This window comes from Hippopotamus amphibius, chromosome 10 (genome assembly GCF_030028045.1).
Source record: "Hippopotamus amphibius kiboko isolate mHipAmp2 chromosome 10, mHipAmp2.hap2, whole genome shotgun sequence".
Taxonomy (NCBI): Eukaryota; Metazoa; Chordata; class Mammalia; order Artiodactyla; family Hippopotamidae; genus Hippopotamus; species Hippopotamus amphibius.
Window position 1 is genome coordinate 19,098,726 of NC_080195.1, and position 25,478 is coordinate 19,124,203.

General features: G+C 35.9%; 1 protein-coding gene and 1 pseudogene across 1 annotated transcript in view; both read left to right on the forward strand.

Annotated features, from left to right (window-relative positions):
• SGCZ (sarcoglycan zeta) overlaps window positions 1-25,478 on the forward strand; it is a 988,084-nt gene that overhangs the window by 15,477 nt on the left and 947,129 nt on the right. The gene's annotated exons all lie outside the window — the stretch shown is intronic.
• Window positions 13,616-14,548, forward strand: LOC130830601 (60S ribosomal protein L5-like; annotated as a pseudogene).

Sequence of the window (25,478 nt, forward strand, 5' to 3'; positions counted from 1 at the left end):
GCCCATATGTGTTTGGGCTTACTTCTGAGTTCTCTATTCTATTCCATTGATCTTCCTTTCTATTTTTGTACCAGTACCATACTGTCTTGATCACTATGGCCTTGTAGTATAGTTTGAAGTCAGGAAGCCTGATTCCACCAATTCCATTTTTCCTTCTCAAGATTGCTTTGGCTATTCGGGGTCTTTTGCGTTTCCATACAAATCGTAAGATTTCTTGCTCTAGTTCTGTGAAAAATGCCATTGGTAATTTGATCGGGATTGCATTGAATCTGTAAATTGCTTTGGGTAGTACAGTCATTTTCATGATGTTGATTCTTCCAATCCAGGAACATGGTATGTCCCTCCATCTGTTTGTGTCGTCTTTGATTTCTTTCATCAGTGTCTTAAAGTTGTCTGCATACAGATCTTTTGCCTCCTTAGGCAGGTTTATTCCTAGGTATTTGATTCTTTTGGTTGCAATGGTGAATGGGAGAGTTTCCTTAATTTCTCTTTCTGCTCTTCCGTTGTTAGTGTATAGGAATGCAAGAGATTTCTGTGCACTCATTTTGTATCCTGCTACTTGACTAAACTCATCAATGAGTGCTAGCAGTTTTCTGGTAGAGTCTTTCGGGTTTTCTATATATAATATCATGTCATCTGCAAAGAGTTACAATTTCAGTATTCACTTTTAATGGTGAATAATTTGTATAAAGCCTCCTTTAAAATTATCTCATAACATACTTTGATAATATAACTTACTTGCAAGTAATTTTTACAACGACCCCTTAAAATTCTTTTATAAATGCTTTGACAGTATAACCTACTTGCATATCATTTTGAAAATATCATGCCCTAATTGCAATATAAAGGAGAAACAAAAGGAAATAAGAGGAAAGCATTATCTGATGAGAGTCTATGTATTTCAAAATGTAAATGCTAGAACACAGTCAACGGAAAAGCTGCAAGTTAAGATTGAGAGGGATGAGTGGTTTTTCCTGAGGATATTTTTTTTGAAGTTTTGAGCATCTCTTGGTAAATTCTGAACAAAATAAAGTATAGCAGTTCTTTCCATTTACATAGATGTTGTATTCTTGGACAGTTCATTAATTTATGTAAAATTTATTAGCTTTTATCAAAAAATGTTCCACACTGTTCCAACTGTTCCACACATTGCTGGGATCACAGCCCCCATCACTGTGACAATCAAAAATGTCTTAATAAATTTCAAATATTCATTCTAGGGGGCAGTATTGCCCCTATTGGAATTTATTGGATTAGCTGATGATAAAATAGTCCTTTTTTCCTTTTTTTTTTTTTTTAGTGTTGCTAGAATTTTTAAATGGGTGGAAAGTAAGCTTTATTTGACTAAGTGCAGTGCACAGCTGTGGACTCTGCTGCTGCAAAAGAATGAAACCCAACAGAGGGGAGAGAAAGAGTTCCACTCTTTCTAGAGTCCTGTGATATTCCCCCCGGAAATAAATTTTGCTTTTTACTCCTCTTCTGTCTCCCCTTCTTCCTATACACATTAGCTTATTTTGATATCCCTTATTTGCAATGAAAATAGTCTGTTTTAATACTCTCCCTCTCTTCTCAAATCCAGAGGAACTTTGGGATTTTTCATATTGACTTCTACTTCTTCAAGCAAATAAAATAATTTCAATGTACAACAGCTTATGCAATTTTCTAAAAGCTTATAGCCTAGTTGAGTCTAAACGGTCCAGAAACTGGATGCTTGGCACCTGACTTGTCTCTGATGGTAACCAGAGCTGCCCAGACTGTGGCTTTGATGTCTCCGCATCCTCTTTTTAGTCCCCCTTTGCCACTGCTGATTATTATTAACTGTTATTAAGAAAACCTGCTGGCTACTATGTCTGTGATTCTCACGCTTCAGGGAGCAGGACCATGTAACAAGAAGTTTAGAGTAAGACTTTATTTTTATAAACAATTGTTTATTTAAAGAGAGCTATAAAAATGACTTTTGAAATCTCAATTCCACATGTTAATTAACTTGAAAACTTCTGGTTTTAGTATATAGTTTAGACTATATTGAGAAAAGTGATTTTCTCCTCGTATCTCAACTGTTAAGTATGTTTGTAGGCATGGATGTTTTCTGTTTTTTCTTGAAATTATTTTAAGATTAGTATTTGTCAGTTATAAGTTTATATTACAGATATGTGAATTTTAAAGGCATCATTAAAACCATATATGTGGTACTCAGAGTTGTGTTGAACAAAAATGAACATACTTTATTTCTTATATCTCTTTACAACTACCATCAAATTATTTTTACATTAAATTTTTTTTGTTTTATCCCCCACAGCTAGAAAAGTACATTACACATAGTACGTGCTTAATAAATATTTGTTGTTACTCAACCTTTAAATGAAAGTTTTCTGATACTAATCTTACTGCTCTTCCTCTTCCAAATTCATTATCAGACACAGGTGAGTATGTGATTAAAAATGATCTATGTGCTCAGGACAGATTTCTCCTTGGTTAAAGCACCTGTGTCATTCAGTATTCATCTAGATGAGGTGGCTCATAGTCAGCATTTGGGTAAACATCTCATCCACTCAGGCTCCTGAGACACTTGCACTGTTGTGTAATAAAAGCTTTTGGGATAGAAGTGTCGCACTTCATCCTGGCGTAAAATTCCCATTACCATCTGACAGTCATAGAAAGAAAAACATACCTTTAACAAATGACCATTGTGTTGAATTTGGTATTAAATCTTGACCCGTGAGTAATGGGAAATAAATGATAGTATATGAAAGTAGAACCTGCAGTAGAAGCTTTGCATCAGATGCATAAGAGTTGATAGATTATATTGACTCGGCAGTGTATTTGAACACAGACAAATCAAAATTGTTAGTTTGTATTTTGTTCAAATCACACACTTCCATGTTTATGTAAAATATATCAAAACAAAACTGTTTTGGAGAAATGCAAGAGAAAGTCAGGGAGAATAGTATGACAGTCATCTACACATACAGTCCCCAAGAGAGTTCATTCCAGAGAATTTAAATAATGACAAATAAATATATTATGAAGACAGCCACCCACTTAGCCAAGTACTTGTACGAGAAGTACTTAATACATAATTATTGAACAGAGTTTAATTTTAGTATAAAAGGTCTTTACTTTCCACATTATGGAAAATTCCTAATCATGGAGTAAACTTAGTGGCAGACTTCTCAATGAAGAAGAAAACAAAAAAAACCTAACAGCCTTTGATAAGCCGTTTGGAACACCCACTCTCTCTTTGTTGCTCAGCTTTGGAGTCTCACAGACGTGGGTTCATTTCCAGCTCCACTTGTGAGCTGTGTGAACTTGGCCAAGTTATTTAATTTTGCTAAATGTCAATGTCCTCAAATAGCAAAATTGCATTAATAATTGTATCTACCCCATATAGATTGTAAGACTATAATGAGACATTTACGTGAGTAGTCATCAGTGATTAGCACTGAGCTGTCCATCTATATCTCAGTTATTATTTCATTATTATTGTTAACATGGTATTCATGAGAGCAGGCAAGCATGGGTGAGATGTAAGAAAAGATTAGTGTATTCACCTGTGAAGCGTGGCGGGTTCCTCGTGGAAGGAGAAGCGGATGAGCGGGCTGCATGGGAGAGCGTTGCCAACTGGCCGCGTAAAAACCTAGCCTCTGATGAGACTTAAGTGTTGGTCTTTGCATGGCTCTATGATAGAACTAAATGTAAGTGCTTGAGTTTAATAATATCAAAAGCTCTCCAAAGGTTCTTAACTGCCTAAAGGCAGCTTTTAATTTTAAACACTGAGAAAAGTCAATCAGCCTACACCTAAAAATATGCATTGGAATGTGTTTTGCATGCATTAAAACCTAATTTCACATCTCACCAAGTTTAACTACTTTTTTGCTCAACTAGTCTCAGATTCTGGGTATTTTATTTATTTATAATAGAGCACATAGGTTGTTTAAACTTACACAGGCCTGCATTAAGTAGCTATTCTGCCTATTTGTATGCATGCTTTCATCAGTGTTGTTTCCTTGAGATATTTTAAAATCTAAAGGCTTTCATCAAAAACTTAAGAAAAATTATATACCATAAATAAGTTCCCTTTCAACCCACTGGGAAAAGCAAAATCTAATAGAATAGAAAAACAAGATTTTATTAAAATGCATTCATATTGCATAATAAATGATCTTTATTTTACATAGAATTTATTGCATGTGTGTTTACCAAAGTAAAATTAAAATGACACTTTTATTTGTTCTGATATGCAGAGCACTTCAATATGCAGAACCTTTGTTTTGTCAGCCTTATTGCTATTGCTTCAGTTTGCTCAAAGACTTTATACTGGAGAATTTCATCTTCTAATTTGTGTAAGTAGGCAAGCTAGTCTATTTGTGAATGCTGATATTTCAAAACTGCTAAGTGGAAAAATGAATGCCTGCAAATTAGGGGGAAAAAAAAGAGAGAAGGCATTACTGTTGATACTTTCTCCACATTTTTAAGTGTGGGGCTTGGGGCAAGGCGGGGAAAGGACCTTGACTGTAGCCCTGCCTGGGTTGGTGTAATTTGCCATAACTGAGAGTCCAGCCTTATAGTTATGGGACTCAAGTTGACACTACTACTGAAATTTCCAAGAAGCTAGTTCAGTGAGTTCAATTCTTATCCTACTTTGTGGGGTTAATATGAGCTGTTATGACAGTCACTTTTTTGATCCTATCAGTTTTGTAACATAATATAAGCTCATAAGCAGGACATGATGGGCTGAAAGGTAAAAAGAGATTCTATCTGTCCTCCCAAAAGATTGTCTTCAGTTTGATGGTAGAATTCTTTACCCTTTGATATTCCCCCCTGGCCCCACAACTTTCTTACAGCCTTGTATAAAAGGAAATAGTTCAAGAAAAGATGAATTTTATTCTCTCCCAATTCTAGCATTCTGTCAGTAACTCTATTTCTACTACAGCTGCAACTGTTATAACCATATTTTATCCTTTTACTTCTTTAAAATACTTGACATTTAGAAGATACAATTCCAGGAATCTAAAGTAACAAGATATTGTCTATATTCTCTTTAATAGTGAGTTGATAAGAGTAGTGGTGTCTATGTAGTCCTTTTGCCAGTTTTCTGGGAATTCTGTATATTGATATAGAACTTGTACAGAGTCTTTAACATGGCCAACTTCCTTTAGCACAATTTTGGAATAAAATAGTGCATAAAAACTTCCTTTTTCTTGAAACTGGAAATGACTTTGCTTTCACCCTTTTCCTCAGGGAATGAAATTATGGGCTCTGGGCAGATGTTACTCGTAATTAGAGTAGATGGGGCTATACAGGAGATGTTCTGGACTCTCCTGGGTGGTGTTAGCCCCATTTCCCCCAAAACTACAAGGGTACATTGAAAATGCACTCTTGAGGAAGGTAGGCTCAAGCCAGGGGCAAGCATGGACTTTCAATATTCAACCGTAATGAAGGAAGAATGGCATTCTTGAGAACAGTAATGGCATCTCTCTTTGGATTAATGTTTGTACTGCCTCATCATTATCTTATTTTGCACAAAGACAGACAACATATTTATTTATTTTTTGAAAAATGTGTTTAATCAGTTTACTGTCTGTAAAGGTGTGTATAATCCTTTTAATGAGTGACTGTTAGTGGTTTATTACTACTCCAGAGCTCAACAGAACTGATCAGAGTTTGGCTGGGTCAGACTGCTTTAGCGAATGTTTTGGTTCAGCTTGTCTTGGTGATGAAGCTTTGTAATTTGGACCAAGAAAGCTTACGCTTACTGGTCCTCTTGTGCTGGAAAAGACCCGTGGCAGCCTTCGTGATAGTTTCACAACCAGTTGGCTCTAATCATCCTGAGTAACCGTTAAGTGGCTCAACGCAACCATAGATACCTAGAGGCATCGCTAGATAAATGGATGTGGGCGTCCATGTGCTCTAGACAGAAATCTGAAATCTAGACTTCCCCTGAAGCAAGTAAAACAGTGCCTGTAAAAATAACAAGTTCAGCAAGATTTCAATTGTTTATGTTATATTCAGATAATGGAATTTTCCTGAGACTTTAAGTAAGTTTCTTCTTGTGGCTACCAAAAGAGATGAATTTTGGGAAAAACTATTTTATAGGCAGTCTACCCAGAACTACTTTTATTAAGTAGGAAGCTTTATATAAATGCAAAGTACTCACATATTAATCTCTTGAAGAGCAAGGATTATCTTAATTGTAATTCTGATGTATCTAGTTTAATGCCACAAGATGCTCCAACCTACTTCAGTTAACTAAGAGACTTATAAACTAATTTCTTACAGTGCTTTACATATTCAGCAATCTACATTGTCATTATTTAAAGATGAAAAGAGGGAGTTGTTTCAAGATTAAATGTTAAAAGATGCAAACTAACATGCTCATTTAATTAAGGAAGCATGCAGATGAGTGTGTGGGAAGAATATCAACCTTAACATTGTGTTTTATATATTGTATCCACCACTAGTTTTCATCATAGTCTCATTATCTGAAACTTCTCGCTTCTTTCTAATTGAAAGAACACCTGCTCTTCCTTTCTTATTGAGTTTGCTGTTTTCATTTGCTCTCAGGAACATCTCTAAAGACCAATTGCCAAATTATCTCCTTAAATTTGCTTCTTCAGCATTTGGATGGGCAATTACCTTGGAAAGGAGAAGTTAAGCCAAAGTGTTCAAAATTTGTGTCTAAGGTTTCTTATATAAGGACTATGCCTCTTTTAGGAAGATAAATTATAATGTGAACTCCCCCACTATTCAGGAAACTGGCCTGAGATTGCACAGGAAGAGAGGTACACATCTAGCATGACAAATATTCTAACAAAACCCAAGAAGCAATTAGAATCTGTGCAGAAGTTTTAGATTTCAAACCTAATTTTGATTAGCTAGTATACTGGATATTATGTAAGTGATTATACTCATAGACACATCAAAGTTGGAAAAGTCAAAGTTGCAACAATCAAATGAGCCTCAATGAATGTTAATTTTCAAAACATTAAATAAAAGCAGTGTTGAGATTCTAGATTTTCCTATAAAGTATGGTATATATTTTAAATAATAAATATCCTTGCTAACGTGTGTTTTTTAGACTATTATTTTGTGTATTCCTTGATGGTACAAACAAAAAATATATAAAATTTTCTTTTTATTTATATCTACAATATTTTATGATTCCAAAAAATAAGCAAATAATTTTACATTATGAATCCTTCATATTACAACAGTTGTTTTTCAGTGTCACTTTTGGTGCCTAATTTTTTTTTTTTAATACATAGCTGCATTCTTTTTTTTTTTTTTAATATTTATTTATTTATTTATTTTGGCTGCAAAGGGTCTTAGTTGCAGCACAATGGATCTTCATTGCGGCATGAGTGATCTTTAACTGGGGTGTGCGAGCTTCTTAGTTGTGGCATGTGGACTCTTAGTTGTGACATGCATGTGGGATCTAGTTCCCTGATCAGGGATGGAACTCAGGATTGGAGCGTTGGAGCATTGGAGCACAGAGTCTTACCCACTGGACCACCAGGGAAGTCCCCATGCCTAACTTTCTTTATATATAAAGTCAGACTTTCTTTTAGATGGCTGAGCATCAGTTAGCATTTACTTATAATAAAAATTATGAAAAGTAAAGTGAATATAAAAAAGCTACTATTAGTCAATGAAAGTAAACAGGGGCACATTAGAAAACAAAATAGTGGTAACTTAAATTAAAAACTCTGTATTCTTGAAAGTCACAGAGTACAGCTGAACACCAACAAAAAATATATAATTTCATGGTGTTACCATTCATAGCCACAATGCTTAGAATTGTTCATTTTCTTTTTTGTTTTCCAGAGAAATTTTATTTGTTGGGAAAGGTAGAAAACATTCTCCTCCTTTTGTTAAAGAGTATTCCAACAATTACAGTGAGTTTACCACTTTTTCAAGACCTATAGCATCCTTATTTTTGTAGAACAAGAAGTTCATGGGCTTCATGTCAAGCATCTTCTTGTTTTTTTTTGGTATAGGAATCCTCTGAAAATTATTTGTCAAATGTACAGAGATTTCTGTATATCTGTGAAATTTATGAATCTATGTAGGAATAGCACATTTAGGACTTGTAACTTGTTTCATGTGTAGACTGATACTGTTTAGTAAATGGAAAGGTACTAGAGAGAATTCTAACTAATATTTTACAAAATTATTAGTACTAATAAGGCTATATTAAAAATTCTTTTTTTCACGAATATAATTCTTTTCTCTTCAGCTCTTCAAATGTTTTACATGTAGAAGCATTGATTTTTTTTCTGCAATAAATGTGTGTATATTTTCTACATGGTTTTCCAAAGGGAAAAAAAGTGTGTATTTTTCTTAGTACATATTTTACTTCTGTATGATGTAATATTTAAAAAAATCAACCCCCCTAGAAGATACTTTAGTGTATTTAGGGGTAGAGTCACTCGCGTTGCAATTATGTGGTTACTACTTTATTTCCCTTAAATTGATTTATTTTAAACTTTATATGGGCTTATCTCCAATTAAAGGGAATTATTTTAAAATGCATTTAGTATAAATTATGCTCACCTGATAGAATCTATTTTATAACTTCTTTCTTTATGTCATCCCTCAATGGTGGGGAAAAGGTACTAAATGCTTTTGTGTATTTAAGTTGTTAATCTTACTGAATTCCATACATTAGAATTCTGATTTTTATTATGTTGAGCACTACCATCTAGAGGCAAATGCCTGTTCCAGATTTCTATGTTTTTTTCACTCCAGTCGATCTGTGGTCAGCTATAATCTGTTGCCCCAAAGAGGGAAGCTGAATACCATCTATTTTTTAGGTAATGGTGTTGAAGTTATTTTACCCTATTATAGTATTTCCCCCATTCCAGTCATAGCAATTCCTTAGTCCCCTGGGGAAATCTAAAGTCACATTTAATGTATTAATAGATTTACCTGCTAAAACTCTGCATCCTCTCTGAGAAATTTATAAGTATATAAGATAGACAGTTTTGTTCTCTTATCTGTAGGTTCTTGGTTTCTTAGGGGAAATCTGTGTATTTAAACACATTAACAAATGATGTATTTTTTGAGCTTTGGTCAAGGTTCTCAATCAACCCACACAAAGTATTGAAATGGTAAGAAGCTAGGAAGTCACATCCCAAAAGAGATCATCAGTGAAATTTCTCCCCAAATTGAATAAAAACAGCAAAACAGTAGCTGAATGATCCTAAATCATTCTATAACGACTCATTGAAAGAGATAGCATAAGAATCCTGAGCTTAATTCTTAGGATCTTTTTTATGCTGGCTTAATTACAAAATAAAAATGATTAGAGTTAATCCATTAAGATGTGGCTTCAAAAGAATTTTCCTCATGTATAGTTCTGTATAACATACTTCTCTTCTTGAAATAAGCTAACCAGTGTTGATGTCAGGATAGAGTAGCTAAATCATTATAAGAACAACTCTAATTAAGAACGATGGATCTTAAGAGACTTAAGAAGCCTCTTGAGGATAGGAAACTTAGGACCATCCTTGGATATATTATTATTTAGCTGCCTGTAAAGTCATTTCTTAAGATCCAGGTAATAGCCTGGGAGAATTTTTAAAGCTCTTTTGAATCTCTTCTCTGCATGGAAGTGTGACTACTTTGAGCAATCTAACCAATGTATATACTCAAAAACCCTTTGGTAACATTTCCATTTGTTTGTTTTCCTTAGCAGTCTGCCTTTTTCGCAAGATTCAGCTTTAAGCTTGAATACTCACATCACTAGAAACCTTCTCCCCAAAGCAGAATCTAATCAAAGATAGTTCCATTAAAAGACAACATACCTACTTATGTACAGAAATGGAATCTGAATGCTGATAAATTCCATTATCCTAAATAATCAGTCTGTTTTATAGTGGCTTGGTCCAGTCTTGGGGTGGTGGTAACAGTTTTCAGCCTAGACTAGGAATATGGGATTGACGTGTACATACTACTATATTTAAAATAGATAACCAACAAGGGCCTACTATAAAAAGTTAATTAGTTAATAAAAAGATAAAGACTATAGAAGAAAACAAAGTCAAATTCCCCGGTGGCTTCCCTGACCATTATATGTCCCCAGCATACTTTAATACATGTGCTTCAATTACTAAAAATTTTAACTGAAATGTGACATAATGGAGAAGAAATGCAAATATTTAGGCCTTCTATGTTTTTAAATATAATCTGTTAAATACTAATATTATTATTATTGCTATTATTATGTTTACGAGATATCTGGCCTTGAGGAAATACTCAGCTCTACATAAGTAGACTTATATACATATAGAGTAGCTAGAGAGACGTGTGAAGTTGACTGTTGGTATATTAGTTTCTAAATAATACAAACTTAGGGGTTTAAATCAATATAAATTTATTCTCTTACAGTTTTGGAAGCCAGAGTCTGACAGGGGTCTTACATGATTAAAACAAAGGTGTCAGCAGGTCTTGTTTCCTCTAGAGGTTTCAGAGAAAACCCATTTCCTTGCCTTTTCTAGCTAAGGAAAGTCACCTACATTTCTTGGCTTGTGGTCCCTTCCTCAGAACCAATCACATTTTCTCCCCCTGCTTCTGTCCTTACATTGTCTTGTTCATGTTCAGTCATCAAATCTCTTGCTGTCTTCCTCTTTTGATTAGATATAGGCCCATCCAGATAACAATAATTTCCCCATGTCATGATCCTTAATTTAGTCACATGTGCAAAATCTCTTTTGTCATATAAGGTAACATTCACAGGGGCCAGGGACTGGGGCCAGGTTAGATTTGGGAGCCATTATTCAGCCTACCACAGATGATTTCACTTTTTACTTTTTTGGAAGAGAGAATTTGAACATGTTTTTTCATGCTGATGAGAGGGAGACAGTAGAAGAGAAAGGCTGAAGATAATGAGAAAATTAGGAAATCATCACTAGATCTAGTAGTCCCTTCAGTAGGCAGAAGAGGATGAGACCTAGGGAACAGGTAGAGAGATTATCATCACAGGAGAGGCTAGGGCACTATTCTCCAGGGAGGAAGAAAAGATGGGTAGAGGTGCAGGTGAATTTGTAGTAGGTGTGGATGGTGGCAGGAAACAGAGGGGATTCCTACCTGAGAGTTTCTCTTTTGGCTGTTACATTGGAGGCAGGTATTTTTCTGGAAATGGAGGGGCGGTTATGAGGTAGGAAGTTTGATGGAGGATGCAGAGGATGAGAAATAAGTTGTATGGATAATGGTAAGAAGACCAAACTTAGGAAACACAGAAGGCATATTGTTCAGGAGAGAGGAACTGATTTCTATGGAAGATTGTGAATTATTCCATGGGTTCTGTATTTTTTTTTATAAAAACAGGCAGAAGCTTGGATATTATTGTAGAAGATTTGGACAGTTAGGTTGATCACAGATTTCTAGGCAGGGGCGATGGAAGATGGGGGAATAAGGGAGTTGAAGCTTTTGGAATGACAAATATTAGATTCTAAACTGGTTGGGGAAAAAGTAAAGAAAAGGTTAGTGGGGGCAACTGAGTGAGAGATGAGAGGGTGGGAGATTGTTGGCAGAGAGTAGGAAGCTTAAGTTTCGATTTTAAGAGCTAGAGGAATTCCAGCTGAGTATGGGTGTGGGAGTGCATGTCTGGAGGGGCTTGGTGATAAGTGTTCTAGAGATGAGGAGTACAAGGATGGAGAGAGTACTGGATTGTTCATTCTTTGCAAAGGTATTTAAACCATTTAGGAAGATGGAAGGACTTGGGGTCTAGAAGACAGTGAATGGAAGTGGGTGATTACAAAGTTGGCTGTTGAGGGAGTCATTCCTCAGTGAAAAGCCAAGAGCCAGGTTGCAACTAAGGCAAAGAGGCAAAGGGTAAGTGTGATGAACAAACTGTGACTATAGGGAAGTTTCTTATGGAGTAGAGTTATAAAGGACATAGTAGAGAGGTTGGGAGGGAGGAATTCTGTGGGAAAGTGGATTAGACAAGAGGATTACTGGAGAATTCTTATGGGATATTGTATTGAGAGAAGAGAGATCCAGGAATGACTTCATACCATGCAATGAGTGTCAGCTATGGTAGTTTTGGCTAAAAGTAAACCCTCCCCCGCCCCGAGGTGTTTGTAACTATGACTATTTACTGTCTTGCACAAATAGACACCCAGAGCTTGTTTAGTTCCACGGTTAACTCAACAGCTCAATAACTGGAGAATTCAAATTCTTTTCATCTTCCTGCACAGAAATCCTTTCTATTTTGGCCTTTTCTTTTTCAGGATGTTTTTTAGGATCATAAAATAAAAGGTAACAAGTATTTTCAAAACAGAACACCCAGGGGGAAACTAAGAAATGCCCCCCCCTTTTTTTTCTTTAAGGTGAGTAAAGTTCTCCTAGAAACTCCACCTCTGTCATCTACCAAAATATAATTGGCCAAATTATATCATACACCCATGACTAAACTCATGGTTTGGCAAGATTAGAGAGACCACCATGATTAGCTGAGAACAATAAATATTTACCTCCGGCACCTTGGAGAGATCAGCCTCCCTCCAAAGGAGGAAGAAGAACAATGGCTTTGTTTAGGCAATAAATAGTGTCGGGTCATGTGGTGGTGGCCTTGGGTCAGAAACACTTGAAGCCTGTCAGTTTTCACTTTATTTTTGTCTGTTGGTAACTGTGTGGCCTTGAGCAATTGACAACCTCCTCACCTGTAGAATTGTGATTTAACTTACAAAAAACTCCTAGCCCACAAAAATACTAGCATAAGCTGCTGCTCCTCCTTTTTATTTTTTAATTTTTTCTGATGCTTGAAATAGGTATTTTAACACAAGCTAAAATCACCACATTTCTTTAACTTTTCTGCTGACCTTTAACTTTTCTGTCCCTCCATCTGACTATAAAAATAAATGAAAGACAGAGTTTTGAAAATAAAAAGTGAAGATTGAGTATGGATCTCTCCAATTCCAGAGGCCTTAATTTTTTATACTCCTTTCAAATAGTCTCAGAAGTCACTTAGAAGAGAATTCTCATCTAACTATATTCTGATGAAAGTTGAAGAACTTTAGAAGCTTTACAAGAATTTAACTTTCCTTGTATATAAAATAACGCAACACAAATAGAACACAGAAACATAGAATTTTGGTTTTAAAAAGTGCTCTAGAAATCATTTAGTCTAAATTATTTATTTTCAGTTGGAGAAACTAAAGATATTTGTGATGCATTGAAAAGTCATGAATGAATATGAAGGTTGGAACTTCAAGTAGTTTCTTAGAACTCTGAAGCTAGGATTCCTTTCTACTCTCCCATATCACTCTAAAGAACTCCATTTTTCTTGACATTAAAATGAAGTATTTTCTTTAAAAAGCTCTATCATTTTAGGTAGTATTAACAAACATCTCTCTCTGTATTATATGATGTTATATTAATTATATTATACCATGTACAAAGATATATAATAGTCTATACTATGAAAGCTTTGTGGGTTCTTGAGCAAGTTACTTGCTCTTTAATATTTCAGTTGACCTACTGCAAATGTAAGGCACTAATAATTAGTAAGATACTAATAATTTCTACTTTGTAGAATTCCTGAGAGCTTTCAATGAGGTAACTATCATTAAAAGTGCATCCCCCCCCCCCCCCCCCCACCACCACCCGGAGCCATGCTGGTTCTGCAGCTCAGCGGTGGCTAAGTCCTCTGTTCAACAGGATGGGGTTTGTTAAAGTTGTCAACAGTAAGGCCTACTTCAAAAGATACCAAGTGAAATTTAGAAGATGGAGAGAGGGCAAAACTGACTACTATGCTCGGAAACGATTGGTAATCCAAGACAAAAATAAGTAGAACACACCCAAATACAGAATGATAGTTCAGGTAACCAACAGAGATACCATTTGTCAGATTGCCTGTGCCCACATAGAAGGAGATATGACAGTTTGTGCAGCTTGTACTAACGAACTCCCAAAGCATGGTGTGAAGCTTGGCCTGACAGCAGCGTATTGTACTGGCCTGCTGCTGGCCCACAGGCTTCTTAATAGGTTTGGTATGGACAAAATTTATGAAGGCCAAGTCGAGGTGACTGGAGATGAATACAGTGTGGAAAGCATTGATGGTCAACCTGGTGCCTTCATCTGCTACTTGGATGCAGGGGTTGCCTGGACTACTACTGGGAAGAAAGTTTTTGGGACTCTGAAGGGAGCTGTCGAAGGAGGCTTGTCTATCCCTCACAGTACCAAACAGTTTGCTGGTTATGATTCAGAAAGCAAGGAATTCAATGCTGAGGTTTACCGAAAGCACATCGTGGGGCAGAACGTGGCAGATGATATGCGTTACCTGATTGAAGAAAATGCAGATGCTTGCAAAACACAATTCTCTCAATACATAAAGAACAATATAACTCCAGACATGACAGAGGAGATGTATAAGAAAGCTCATGCTACAATATGAGAGAATCTAGTATATGAGAAGAAGCCTGAGAAAGAAATTAAAAAGAAGAGGTGGAACCGTCCTAAAATGTCACTTGCCCAGAAGAAAGATCGGGTAGCTCAGAAGGCGGCAAGCTTCCTTAGAGCTCAGGAATGGGCTACTGAGAGTTAATAAACCAAACCACAATTTCTATGAAGATTTTTTTAGATCAAGAGAATAATAAACTTATTGACTAAGTAAAAAAAAAGTGCCTCTTCTTTCTGATACACTATGGAATAAATTAGCTTTTGTAGGTTACTATGTTAACAGAATCATCATATTCTATATTATCTTGGGGAAAAAAATCTATGAAAAATACATTCTGAGTTTCTGACAACTGATTTATAAACTCATTTCTGGAAAACACTCTACTTATGAGATTGAAATTGCTAATAATTAAATATAAAACAAACTTCAGAATAGATTACAAGCAAATTATTTGGATGGGTTAGTTAGAAATTATGTCTTAAATTGTGCCTGTCACTGGCAATAATTGATTTTTTGCTATAATGTGCCACACCTTATGCTGGAAATCATCAATGACATCATTGGCCTGGCTCTGATGAGCCCCTCCCCCATCTCTTTTCCTGCATGAGAAACACTTTCTTTGACATCCTTACACAATCTTCCAAAGAAATCGTTTTGGCCTTGAAAGGAATTATTTTTCACTATATCTGTCTGTATTATATTTCACTATATCTGTGGCTTTATTGTTTTATGAATTGTCTTTAAACAACAGATGTAAACACTTTTTAGTAGACACAGGAACCTATGGAACAGAGATTAAGAAATTTAAGTTAAAGTTTCCTAAGATTTTGGAGAAATCTGAAAGCACGTTAGGAAACCAAAGGAAGCACACGGCTTCCATCGGTCATTATTTCTTAAAGAGTGTAGCGTTTTGAGAAAGTTATATAAAATTTGTCAACACTAAATACAAACTTTCTCTTAGAACAAGTGTGTTTTATATCTACCTCCCTTTCAAACCTATCCAATTTTTTTTTTTAAAGGATCTCTGTCACCTTCTACTTTCCCTCTTTATATAAAAGTGCTCTGGTTTCTCCTATCTTAAGCCCCTCCTCTAAATCTTCTTGTTCTTTCTAGCTAATTTTTCTTCTTTTCACTTCCAAACTTTCTGGTCAGATGGGGAAAGCCTCTACTTCTATTTCTTCAAGAGCTCTTCTTTCTCAAACAGGTGATTGCTGCTGTCATCTGTTTTCTCAGGCTTCCTAACCTTCTGAGGTTAGATACAGTGACTTTTTCTTGTTCTAAAAGTCCTTGTCCTGTGGGTACTGCTGAGCTTTCTGCTCCCCCGACCCCTCTCCCCGAACTCTCTTTCACCCCTGACTTCTACCATCCAACTCTCCTTGTCTTTCTGCTGTCTCTGATCACTCTTCCAAGTCTTTCTGTTCTACCCTCATGTCTCTTAAACATGGATACTTTGTCAATTTCAGGTCTAACCTAATGCTTTCTCAGTGCTCTCTTTTTGGCATACCTTCTTTATTCTCAGGACTTAAACCTTCATCCCAGAAAATGATTCCCGCTGAATGCCTTGTCTTCTCTTCTCCCAAAGGTCCACTTTTGCAATCGCTTGCCTAGCATTTCTTCTTGATTAGCCTGCCATCAACTCAAACGTAGTGTGTCTGAAACGGAACAGCTTTTCTCTTTATAAAACTCCTTAGCCTCTTGACTTCCATTTATCTCTTAGTGACTCCGAAATTCTCACTTTACAAAGATTTGAAACCTAACAGCCTTCCTTTTGCTCTGTCTGCCTTCTTAAGCTCCATATCCCTTCAGTCTTGGAGTTTCTGTGAATTATTTCTTAACAATATCACTTGCATTGAATCCTTCTTTTTTTACTGCCAGCTTTTCTATTCTGGGTCCTTAGTGTTTAATATTTGTCTTATTGTAGCAGTCTTCCAGATCACATCCTCCATCTCATCTTTCACTCCAGTTCTTACCCTTTCTGCACTCTGAAGGCAAATTCATCTTTCTATAGTACTGCTTTGATTATGCCATTATAAACAAAATCTTCGATGACTCCTATATTGGAAAAAAATCTCTTTTGTCACTCATGAAAGACTCTTCCCAATGTAAAAGCAGCTTATCTTCCTGTTCTTATCTTTTTGCACAAAAGGACCCTTTGCTCCAGCTAATTGGATCAGTCACCACTTTCATGAAATACTGATGCTCTTCTTGGCGCCTCTCCCAGAAGGCCCTTTGTACTGCTCACAACCAGCTCAGCCTGTAATATGGAGCTGAGTTCTCACCTCTTCTGCAACGCCTTCCTGGATCACCTGGCACAGCATAATCTCTGCTTCCATGAACTTTCATAGCATCTGTTAACCGATCAATTCATTTTGCAGAGAGTCGTGTGCTGGCATGACAACCTATTCCATTGTTATCTTGAACTACTTTTAGAAATGTCTTTTCAAGAACTAAATCTATTTAAAATTTTACTGTAGATATGCTTCTTTCTATTCGCTTAATTAGAATAGAAGACCTTAACGACACGGGCCACGTACATTCATTCAACTTTTACTAACTACTTGCTGTGAAATTCTTGAGCGATATGGAGCTGAATCAAACATGATCCTGTCTATGAAAAGTGCCACTTTGGTGGGACAGACTGGTAGATAAACGGATAATTGTGGGAGGTTCTTTTAAATGTTATAGTAGAACGTATGTGTGGGATACAATTGGGATGGAGAGGAGAGAGGACCATCATGAGGAGTGTTTACAAAAGGTCACACTGACAGATGAGTCTGGAAAGGCTTTCTAGAGGGTAGTAGTCAAGACGAGTCCTCCTTTTCTATCATGTTTTATTCTTACAAAGTGCTGTGAGCATTTCAAAAGAAGGGGAGACCCAGCTGGGTGAGGAAATACATCACAGGAAAGCTAACCCTTGAGATGTATATTTTCTAGTAAAATAGAACACGTGAAAATTCAACTCATTTTTAAGAATAAAGTAAGCTACCCAGTTTGAAGCATGGTGTTTTATTGGTGGTAATAACAATTAAAATAAAAAATAATATACTTATGTACAGTGTGGATTTATGTTATTTTCTAATACCTATCTAAAGTGCCTTTTTTTTTGGGGGGGGGGGTACACCAAGTTCAATCATCTGTTTTTATACACATATCCCCATATTCCCTCCCTTCCTTGACTCCCCCCCCCTCGAGTCCCCCCCACCCTCCCCGCCCCAGCCCTCTAAGGCATCTTCCATCCTCGAGTTGGACTCCCTTTGTTATACAACAACTTCCCACTATCTATTTTACTGTTGGTAGTATATATATGTCTGTGCTACTCTCTCACTTCTTCTCAGTTTCCCCTTCACCCCCCGCTAAAGTGCCTTTTATCCATGCATTTCCTTCTATAAACAGCTGTTAAGATAAAACCCTTAAGATAAAACTCTCCAGCATTTTATGTTGGAGAAAACATTATTTGACTTTGGCTTTCTAGAATTTATAAATTGCAAAATCTACCTGGTGGCTTCAACTCCATATTATAATTCATAATTATTGTGAAATAATCTTAAGGTGAGCATTTTTCTCTTTAATGCCTTTAGATATAGAGAGTTTTCTTCAACAGTTTTCAAGAAACTTGAAATGTAGGAAAATAAGAGGCAGTACTTTTTAAAGGTGGAAGGAAATAGCTACTGTAATTGGGCATGGCTTGAAAAATTAATATTCTGCCCATGCAAATTTTTGCTTTCTCATATGTGATAAACATAAAGATAAAGCAAGAAGAAAATGAGAAATATTTTTATTGTAAGTCATCTAAAGATAGCCCGAAGAGAATTTTATTAAATGAGAAACTTAGTTTTGTAGCAAAGCTGTGACATGAGTAGGATAAATACATCAATTTGAATTCTTTTTGTATAGTATGTAAATGAATTGCAAAATTAGTTATTCTACTTCTTTTTAAATTACTATCATGTTTTGGATAAGAAACAAAAAAGGAAATTATTGATTCTTAGATGGAAAAGGGAATGATTGATCCTGAAGCACTGGCTATATTACATGTGATATTTTAGCTAAATCACATATATGCTTTTTTAATTGAAGTATAGTTGATTTACAATATTATATTAGTTTCAGATGTACAGTAAATGACTCAATAGTTTTAGAGATTATACTTCATTTAAAGTTATAACATATTGGCTATATTTCCTGTACTGTACATTACATCCTTGTATCTTCTTTATTTTATACCTAGTAGTTTGTTTTTATACCTCCTGATCCTCTTCCCCTATCTTACCCCATTCTGCTGTCCCTTTTCCTACTGGTAGTGACTAGTTTGTTCTCTATACCTGTGAGTCTGTTTCTGTTTTGTTATATTCATCAATCTATTTTTTAGATTCTGCATACAAGTGAAAATACACAATATTTGTCTCCATTTGATTTATTTCACTAAGCATAATATCCTCCAGGTCCATTTATGTTGTTGCAAATGGGAAAATTTCATTTTTTTAAATGGATGAGTGATATTGCATTGTTTATATCCACACCACATCTTCCTTATCCATTCATCTGTTGATGGACACTTAGGTTGCTTCTATATCTTAGCTATTGTAAATAATGCTACTGTGAACGTTGGGGTGCATATATCTTTTCAAATTATTGTTTTTATTTTCTTCAGACACATACCCAGGAGTGGAATTGCTGGATCATATTGTAGTTCTATTTTTAATATTTTGAGGACTCTCCATAATATTTTCCATAGTGGCTGTATCAATTTACATTCCCACCAACATATTATGTTTTAAATGAACTTCCTGTTGGTAGGCCTTATAAGGTCTTGGTGATTTACTTATTCTCCCTTGTATTTGCACTCTGTTTTTATCACTTGCTACAATAACTATATGATATATATGAATACCACATTTCTTTATTTGAAAAAAAGCAAAATCAAAACAAGTTTAGGTTTTAAGTAGCCTATGGCATTTGCATGAAGAATCAACATGCTTCTTGCTGTATAGTTAAATCCACAAAGTCAGGATCATGTTTTACGTAAGTCCTGTGTAGTCTATTTGAGCCAAACCTGATAAAAATGGTCATAAGAAACTGCAGTCCTGTCAGGGGGTTTGAACACTCAAGCTTGACATTGGTCTAGTTGAGAAGCCAAATACAATTCCCATCCCTATAGATTTTGTTATCCCAGTGACAATAGAGATAAAAGGTAGACGAATGTTTAGGAATCTTCAGAATGTGCATATATATTTGAATTTTGATTAATATACTTATAATAAGCAAATATTCTTGCTGAGAGTGGAATGGAATACAAAATTCCAGAAGGTGGACCGAGGCAGAGTGTCACAGAAGCAGTAGGCCTTTGGGGTCACACAGGATGAATTTGCACTTCAGTCTAGCTTTTTACTAGCTTTTACCAGCCTTGCCCAGATTCCTTGCAATTTTTATCCTTTCTGAGTGATGTTGATTGTTCCTACAATTTAGGAACATATATAAAATATCTGGCTATAGAAAGTACTTAAGAAATATTCCTATCAGAGATGTTATTACTTAGGCAAATATTAACAGTGATAAAATATTATCTTTAGGGTCCTCCTTTGCTTTGAGATTCTGACCCAGGATCTTGGGCTGTGAAATTGTTATCCAGTTGATTATAAGGCATTTTAATACAAGAATGTTGTTTTTCTGACCCTTACATGGATCCATTAGTGATGAATGGTTGTGCCTGTGGAACAAGAGACGGTGCCTCTGATTATTTTAATCATACATAAAGAATGAAAACAAAAGTGCACTAGCGGATAAGCCCTTTAGAAGCAGAACAAGTGAATATGGAAAGAGCATATTTACTCTCAGGGTACATAGAGAAACGATTCTGCTGTGGAAAACCTGTCTGTATCCTGATTTTTCAAGGCTGTTACCAAAAGGGGAAAGAGGCTCAACTTTTATAGATTGCGATGTGTGGTTTTTTTTCAGTTGTGTAAGCACAATTGTCGAGCATAATTTTCCCTGTGAGCTGAGGGCAGCAGCATGGCAGTTTCACAAACACTTGGACAGTACCTGTCAGAAAGCCTAGATGTAGAATCGAAGACCATTAACTCAGGTGGCTCCTGTAGTTCCAACACTAACAGGGGTTCAGGCTTGGCCTTGAACTAACATTTATTAGTCGTGTCCTTTGGCAAGTTGCATTTCTCCAAGACCTGTGAAGTGAAGGGATGATAACGCCTGGTCTACCTTGCTGGATTGCTGTGAAGGTTAAATTTGATTATAGATGATTAAATATGGAGAAAATTCTGAGTCATTGGCAGGTGTTGGGTCTCTTCTGTCTGGCCTTTTTATATGGATCTGATTTTGGGGATGTGGGAGGGCGAAGGCTTTGTTATCCCCAGTGACAGTGGAGACACGAGAGGAAAAGAACGCTTAGGAACTTTTCGAATGTCCATTTATATTTGAACTTTGATTTCAACTTTTATAATAAGCAAATATTATTTCTGAGAATGTCTGAGAAAGAAATAGAATATGTCCAGAAGGGGGACTGACATGGAGTGTAACAGAGGCAAGAGGGACTTTGGGGTCAGACAGACATGCTTTTGTGTCTCAGCCTAGCTTTTTCCTATCTTCATGACCCTGCCTTCACTCTTTTTATTTCTCTCATCTCGGATGACCTTTATAGTTCCTGCAACTCAGGAGTATTGTTGAGGGATCTTCCATTTCTGACCTACTCTGTTTTGCTCTCTAACCACCTGGCCTTATTCCTGCTCACGTGCCAGAAAGGACCCAAGGTGAGTGACGTGACTACACATAACAGTAATTAGAGTGACGAGAGAACCTTGGAAGTGAAGTTTTGTAGTCACTTCCACACATCATACCGTGAGGCCACCCCTGATGCTCCCCGAACCCTCTCTGGGAAGCTCTGGATCCTGCCCTTAGAATCTGTGGGACTCAGCCCCTGTCTATCTCATCATGTGCACAGCAGAATCGTATTCTGATGCCTTGTAGGAGGTACAGCGATCGCCAGGGGCATCGTGGGAAACCCGAGGGCTCAAGTCCTGGTGGAATAGTAGTGAGGCTCTTACTGAGTTTTACACATTTTTAGATCTGGTAACAAGAGGTAATTTATTGAAATTCTAGAAACTTAAACCATTCTGAAGCCACAGATATACCTTCAGACCTGACTTTAAACTTGAAGATTCTGTGCAGGAGCTTGTGAAAACCCACCAAGCACACACCCAGAGAGCTCATCCTGGGTAAAAAAGAAACATGTTTCTTTTTGTTAAATAATTTTTCCAATTGAAAATTGAAAACTTGACTTGGGTCATTTAAAATCAAGAAAAAAATGAAAGTGTAGACCACAGCAAATATGCCACATCATCTGAAGGTGTTGTCCTTCTTCTCTACAAATTCTCCTATTTATTTTTGTAATTGGTACTCAGGGTTTCATCATGTTGTGACTGGTTGGGTAGAGAAAAAGAAAGTAATGCACTTAAAAAGTCTTGCCCTATTCTACCCAGTTGAAAACAACAACAGCAAGGAAATATTTCACCTCCCTCTACAGGTTTGATACTTTACAAAAAATATTTCTTAACCATCATTTATTTCTTAATTGAGGGTTATTTTTTATGAAGTTAATAAAGTATATCCTTTGTTTCCCTGAGAGATAATTTATATGTTAATTGCTAATTTCTGCTTTAATATTATTGGCAGGTATTAGCAAACTGTGGATTTATATGTTCTTGCCTGTAGAGGAATATCAACTGCTTTATCTCTTGTTTATGAAGATGATCTACTTTCTAATCCTATATGGAAGCCATAATTTCCTTCATGCTTTCCCTCTTGGCTGAAAATCATAATTAGTTCTGATTCCAGTGTACTATGGGGTAACAATGATTTTGAGAACACATGGATCATTCCAATCTCATAAGTAACGGTATTGCTCAAGTTTATTACACAAATTGAAAAGATTAAAAAAATTAAACATTAGACAGAAATAAATTCTGTGTTTAATGGGGATTAAATTGCTTCACTGGTTGAGAGAATTGCATCTCTGATCTAGACTGAAAGTGAGCTTTAGATTTTTGCTGTTTTCTGCTATCACTACCATAATTCACATTTTATTTATTTATATATTTTAAAATTTTTTTTGCAGTAAAGTTGACTTGCAATATTGTGTTAGTTTCAGGTGTACAGCAAAGTGAATCAGTTATACATATACACATATATACATATATATATTGTACACTTTAAAAAAGGACTAACATTATGGTTACACTTTGCAGTCATTCAGGAAGCATTTGTTAAAGAAAGAAAGAAATGAATGTAAGCTTAAATTATAATGGGCCATCTCTGGGAACCCTGCCTTCCTTGTAATGAGCATTAAGGTAAAATACTGTTGTTTAGCTCCCAGGAAACATCCTGACCAGGGCCTCCTGTGAATGGCTTCAGGAAGGAAGAAATTAACACAACCTTTACCGAATGCCAACAAAAAAATCAGTCAATCTAACAAAGAAATGGAAAATTTGATTCGAGTCAAATTGGAGGATAATAACCTGGGAAGAGTGTCTAAGAAAGCTCTGAGAATTATTCTGCCCATTAGAAATCAAGGCACAGTAAGTTTTCTGAGACAGAGGGCGGGACGTCAAGTGACATGTTATTGACAGTTTACATAATCCAGATCTAAGCATCATCGTGGTGGGTCATATGAACTCTTACGAGATCAAGAAGGAATGTTATCGTTTTTTTTTCCTTTTAAAAAGAATTTTATTGGGATATAATTGACATACAGTAAACTGCATATATTTAAAGTGTAAAAAAAAATGAATGAACGAATGGATGAATGAATGAATTGGAAATACCATCCCAAATTCTGTGAAAATTCCAAAATCCTGGGCATCATTTCTGTCCAAATATGAATGTTTGTAAAATTTACAAAGCTTTGGTAGCTAGTGTGGGCTCAAGAAGCTCAGGAAGTATCTTTCAAGGAAATCATTGTATCATGAAAGAAGATTTAAGTTACTTTGCGTGTTAAAGATTATTTTAAATGTGAATTGCACATCCTGTAGATGTTCCATTAACCTGCTAACCTGTGCTTTTCCCTGATACTCAAATGCGACATTAAATTGATTTCCTTGACAAAAAACAGTGGAGAGTAAAGAACTCTTTCTTTACTCAGGGTCACACTGAATCTGAGACTCCCACTTAGCTGTGCAATATTGAACTAGAAGCTTCTCTCATGCTCTGTATTGTGTGCTTACTTGTGCCTGCTTGGCAAGGAGATGAGCACATAGTAGTCAATAGTAGCCATTATCATGGTGGTGGTTGGTTGTGGTTACTATTATATTATGGAGTATATTGTAATAATTTATTTCAGGGTGTACAGTTAACAGCATCTAAGGGGGAGCTGTAGCCATATGCTACTGTGATGCATTAATTTGAATTCTTTGTATTCTAAAGGATAATTATTCTTTTCATAAAATCTTTGCATGTATGAACTACCCCAGATTAATGTCATATGTTTAACAGCTTTCATTTCCTGACTTAAATTTTCAATAACTTCCCATCAGAGTGAATAGAATATGTTGACTAGAGTAAGAATACCCCAAAGGGCCTGCCAAGTTTAATATGTATATTCATGATATAGAAGAATTATGAGAAACTCTGAATTTGATGTTTTCCTTTACTTGTTGAGATATGAAATGTGAGTTCAGTGAAAAATGCATAACCACTTCCAATATTGTTGTAGACTAAAGAAATGCATATGTTGAAGTCCTAACCTCCAATGTGATGGTATTTGGAGATGGGGCCTATAGGAGGTAACTAGGTTGAGATTGAGGTCATGAGGGTGGAGCCCCCGGACAGGATTATTGTACTTACAAGAAATATAATAAAGTGTTGGTTCTGAAATAATGGGGTTGTCACTTCACAGGGTATATGTAAATTAAATCACACTGTACACCTTAAAAAAAATCACATTGCTCAACCTAAATAGATGCAGTTTTTATGTGTCAATCATACCTCAGTAAAGCTGGAATAAAAATAAAATAACACAATCCAGAAGATGCATTTTTTCAGATTATCACATCCATGACTCATTTGCAAGATGATAACATCTCATGTAATCTCTAGCCTTTATACAGTGATTCCTAAACTTACTGGACTTTTGGTTCCTGCATATTTGCACTGGGATATTTTAATATATGTCTCTTGTCATTACCCACTCCCACCTAATAGTGCCCTATGATATATATTTATATCCAAAATTTTAAAAGGATTTAATATCAAATAATACATTAATATTTAAACCAATTTATAACTGTCTTTCTTTAAATATTTTTGAATTTTGCTTGACCTAATGGAGGCAATGAGATATTTTCAAACCTAGTTTTGAACTAAACAAATTTGGCATTAAGAACTAGGCTATACTTAAAAAAAATTAAAAATAAATAAAAAATAAATTCTGACATTTGGGGATGAATACCTTAAAAAAACCTAAGTCTAAGAAAATATAAATGTATAAAGCCCATTATAAATATATAAAAGAATAGCTATGAGTTTGTGTTGTCTCATTTAATATAAAATACAGTTTAAATTATTTGTTATAAATTCATACTGAAATATGGGAGGTAAAATTTTGAGATGAAAAATGGTTTTGCAGTCATAGGGTTACACTATTGTGTAATTTAGCACACTAAGCAGTGATGTTTGGGGGCTCATTTTGCAGTGAGATGTTTAGTTGCCTTACAGCAGAATTTCATTGGGTTGGCACATGGGTGGAATTTGATTCCCCAGTCAGGCATGGACTCTTGTCACCAAAGGGATAAAAATATAACATTTTCTATTATTTTAGCATTGCCAGGGAGGAGTCTGATGACAGCAAGAAACAGAGATGCGGAAGACAAAAAGATGCTCAGGTTAGAGAGCACCAAGGGCTGGGCGTGAGAGTTAGTGTGCCCAGGGCCAAGATCACAAACAAAAGTCAGCCTTGTGTCAACAGTCAGAGCCAGCAGCAAGCAGCTGGCGCAGAGAGGTGAGCCTTCAGAGAAATCGTGTCAGGCATTCTGAATAAGTAATCACGTACACAGATCTTGTGTGTACTCAT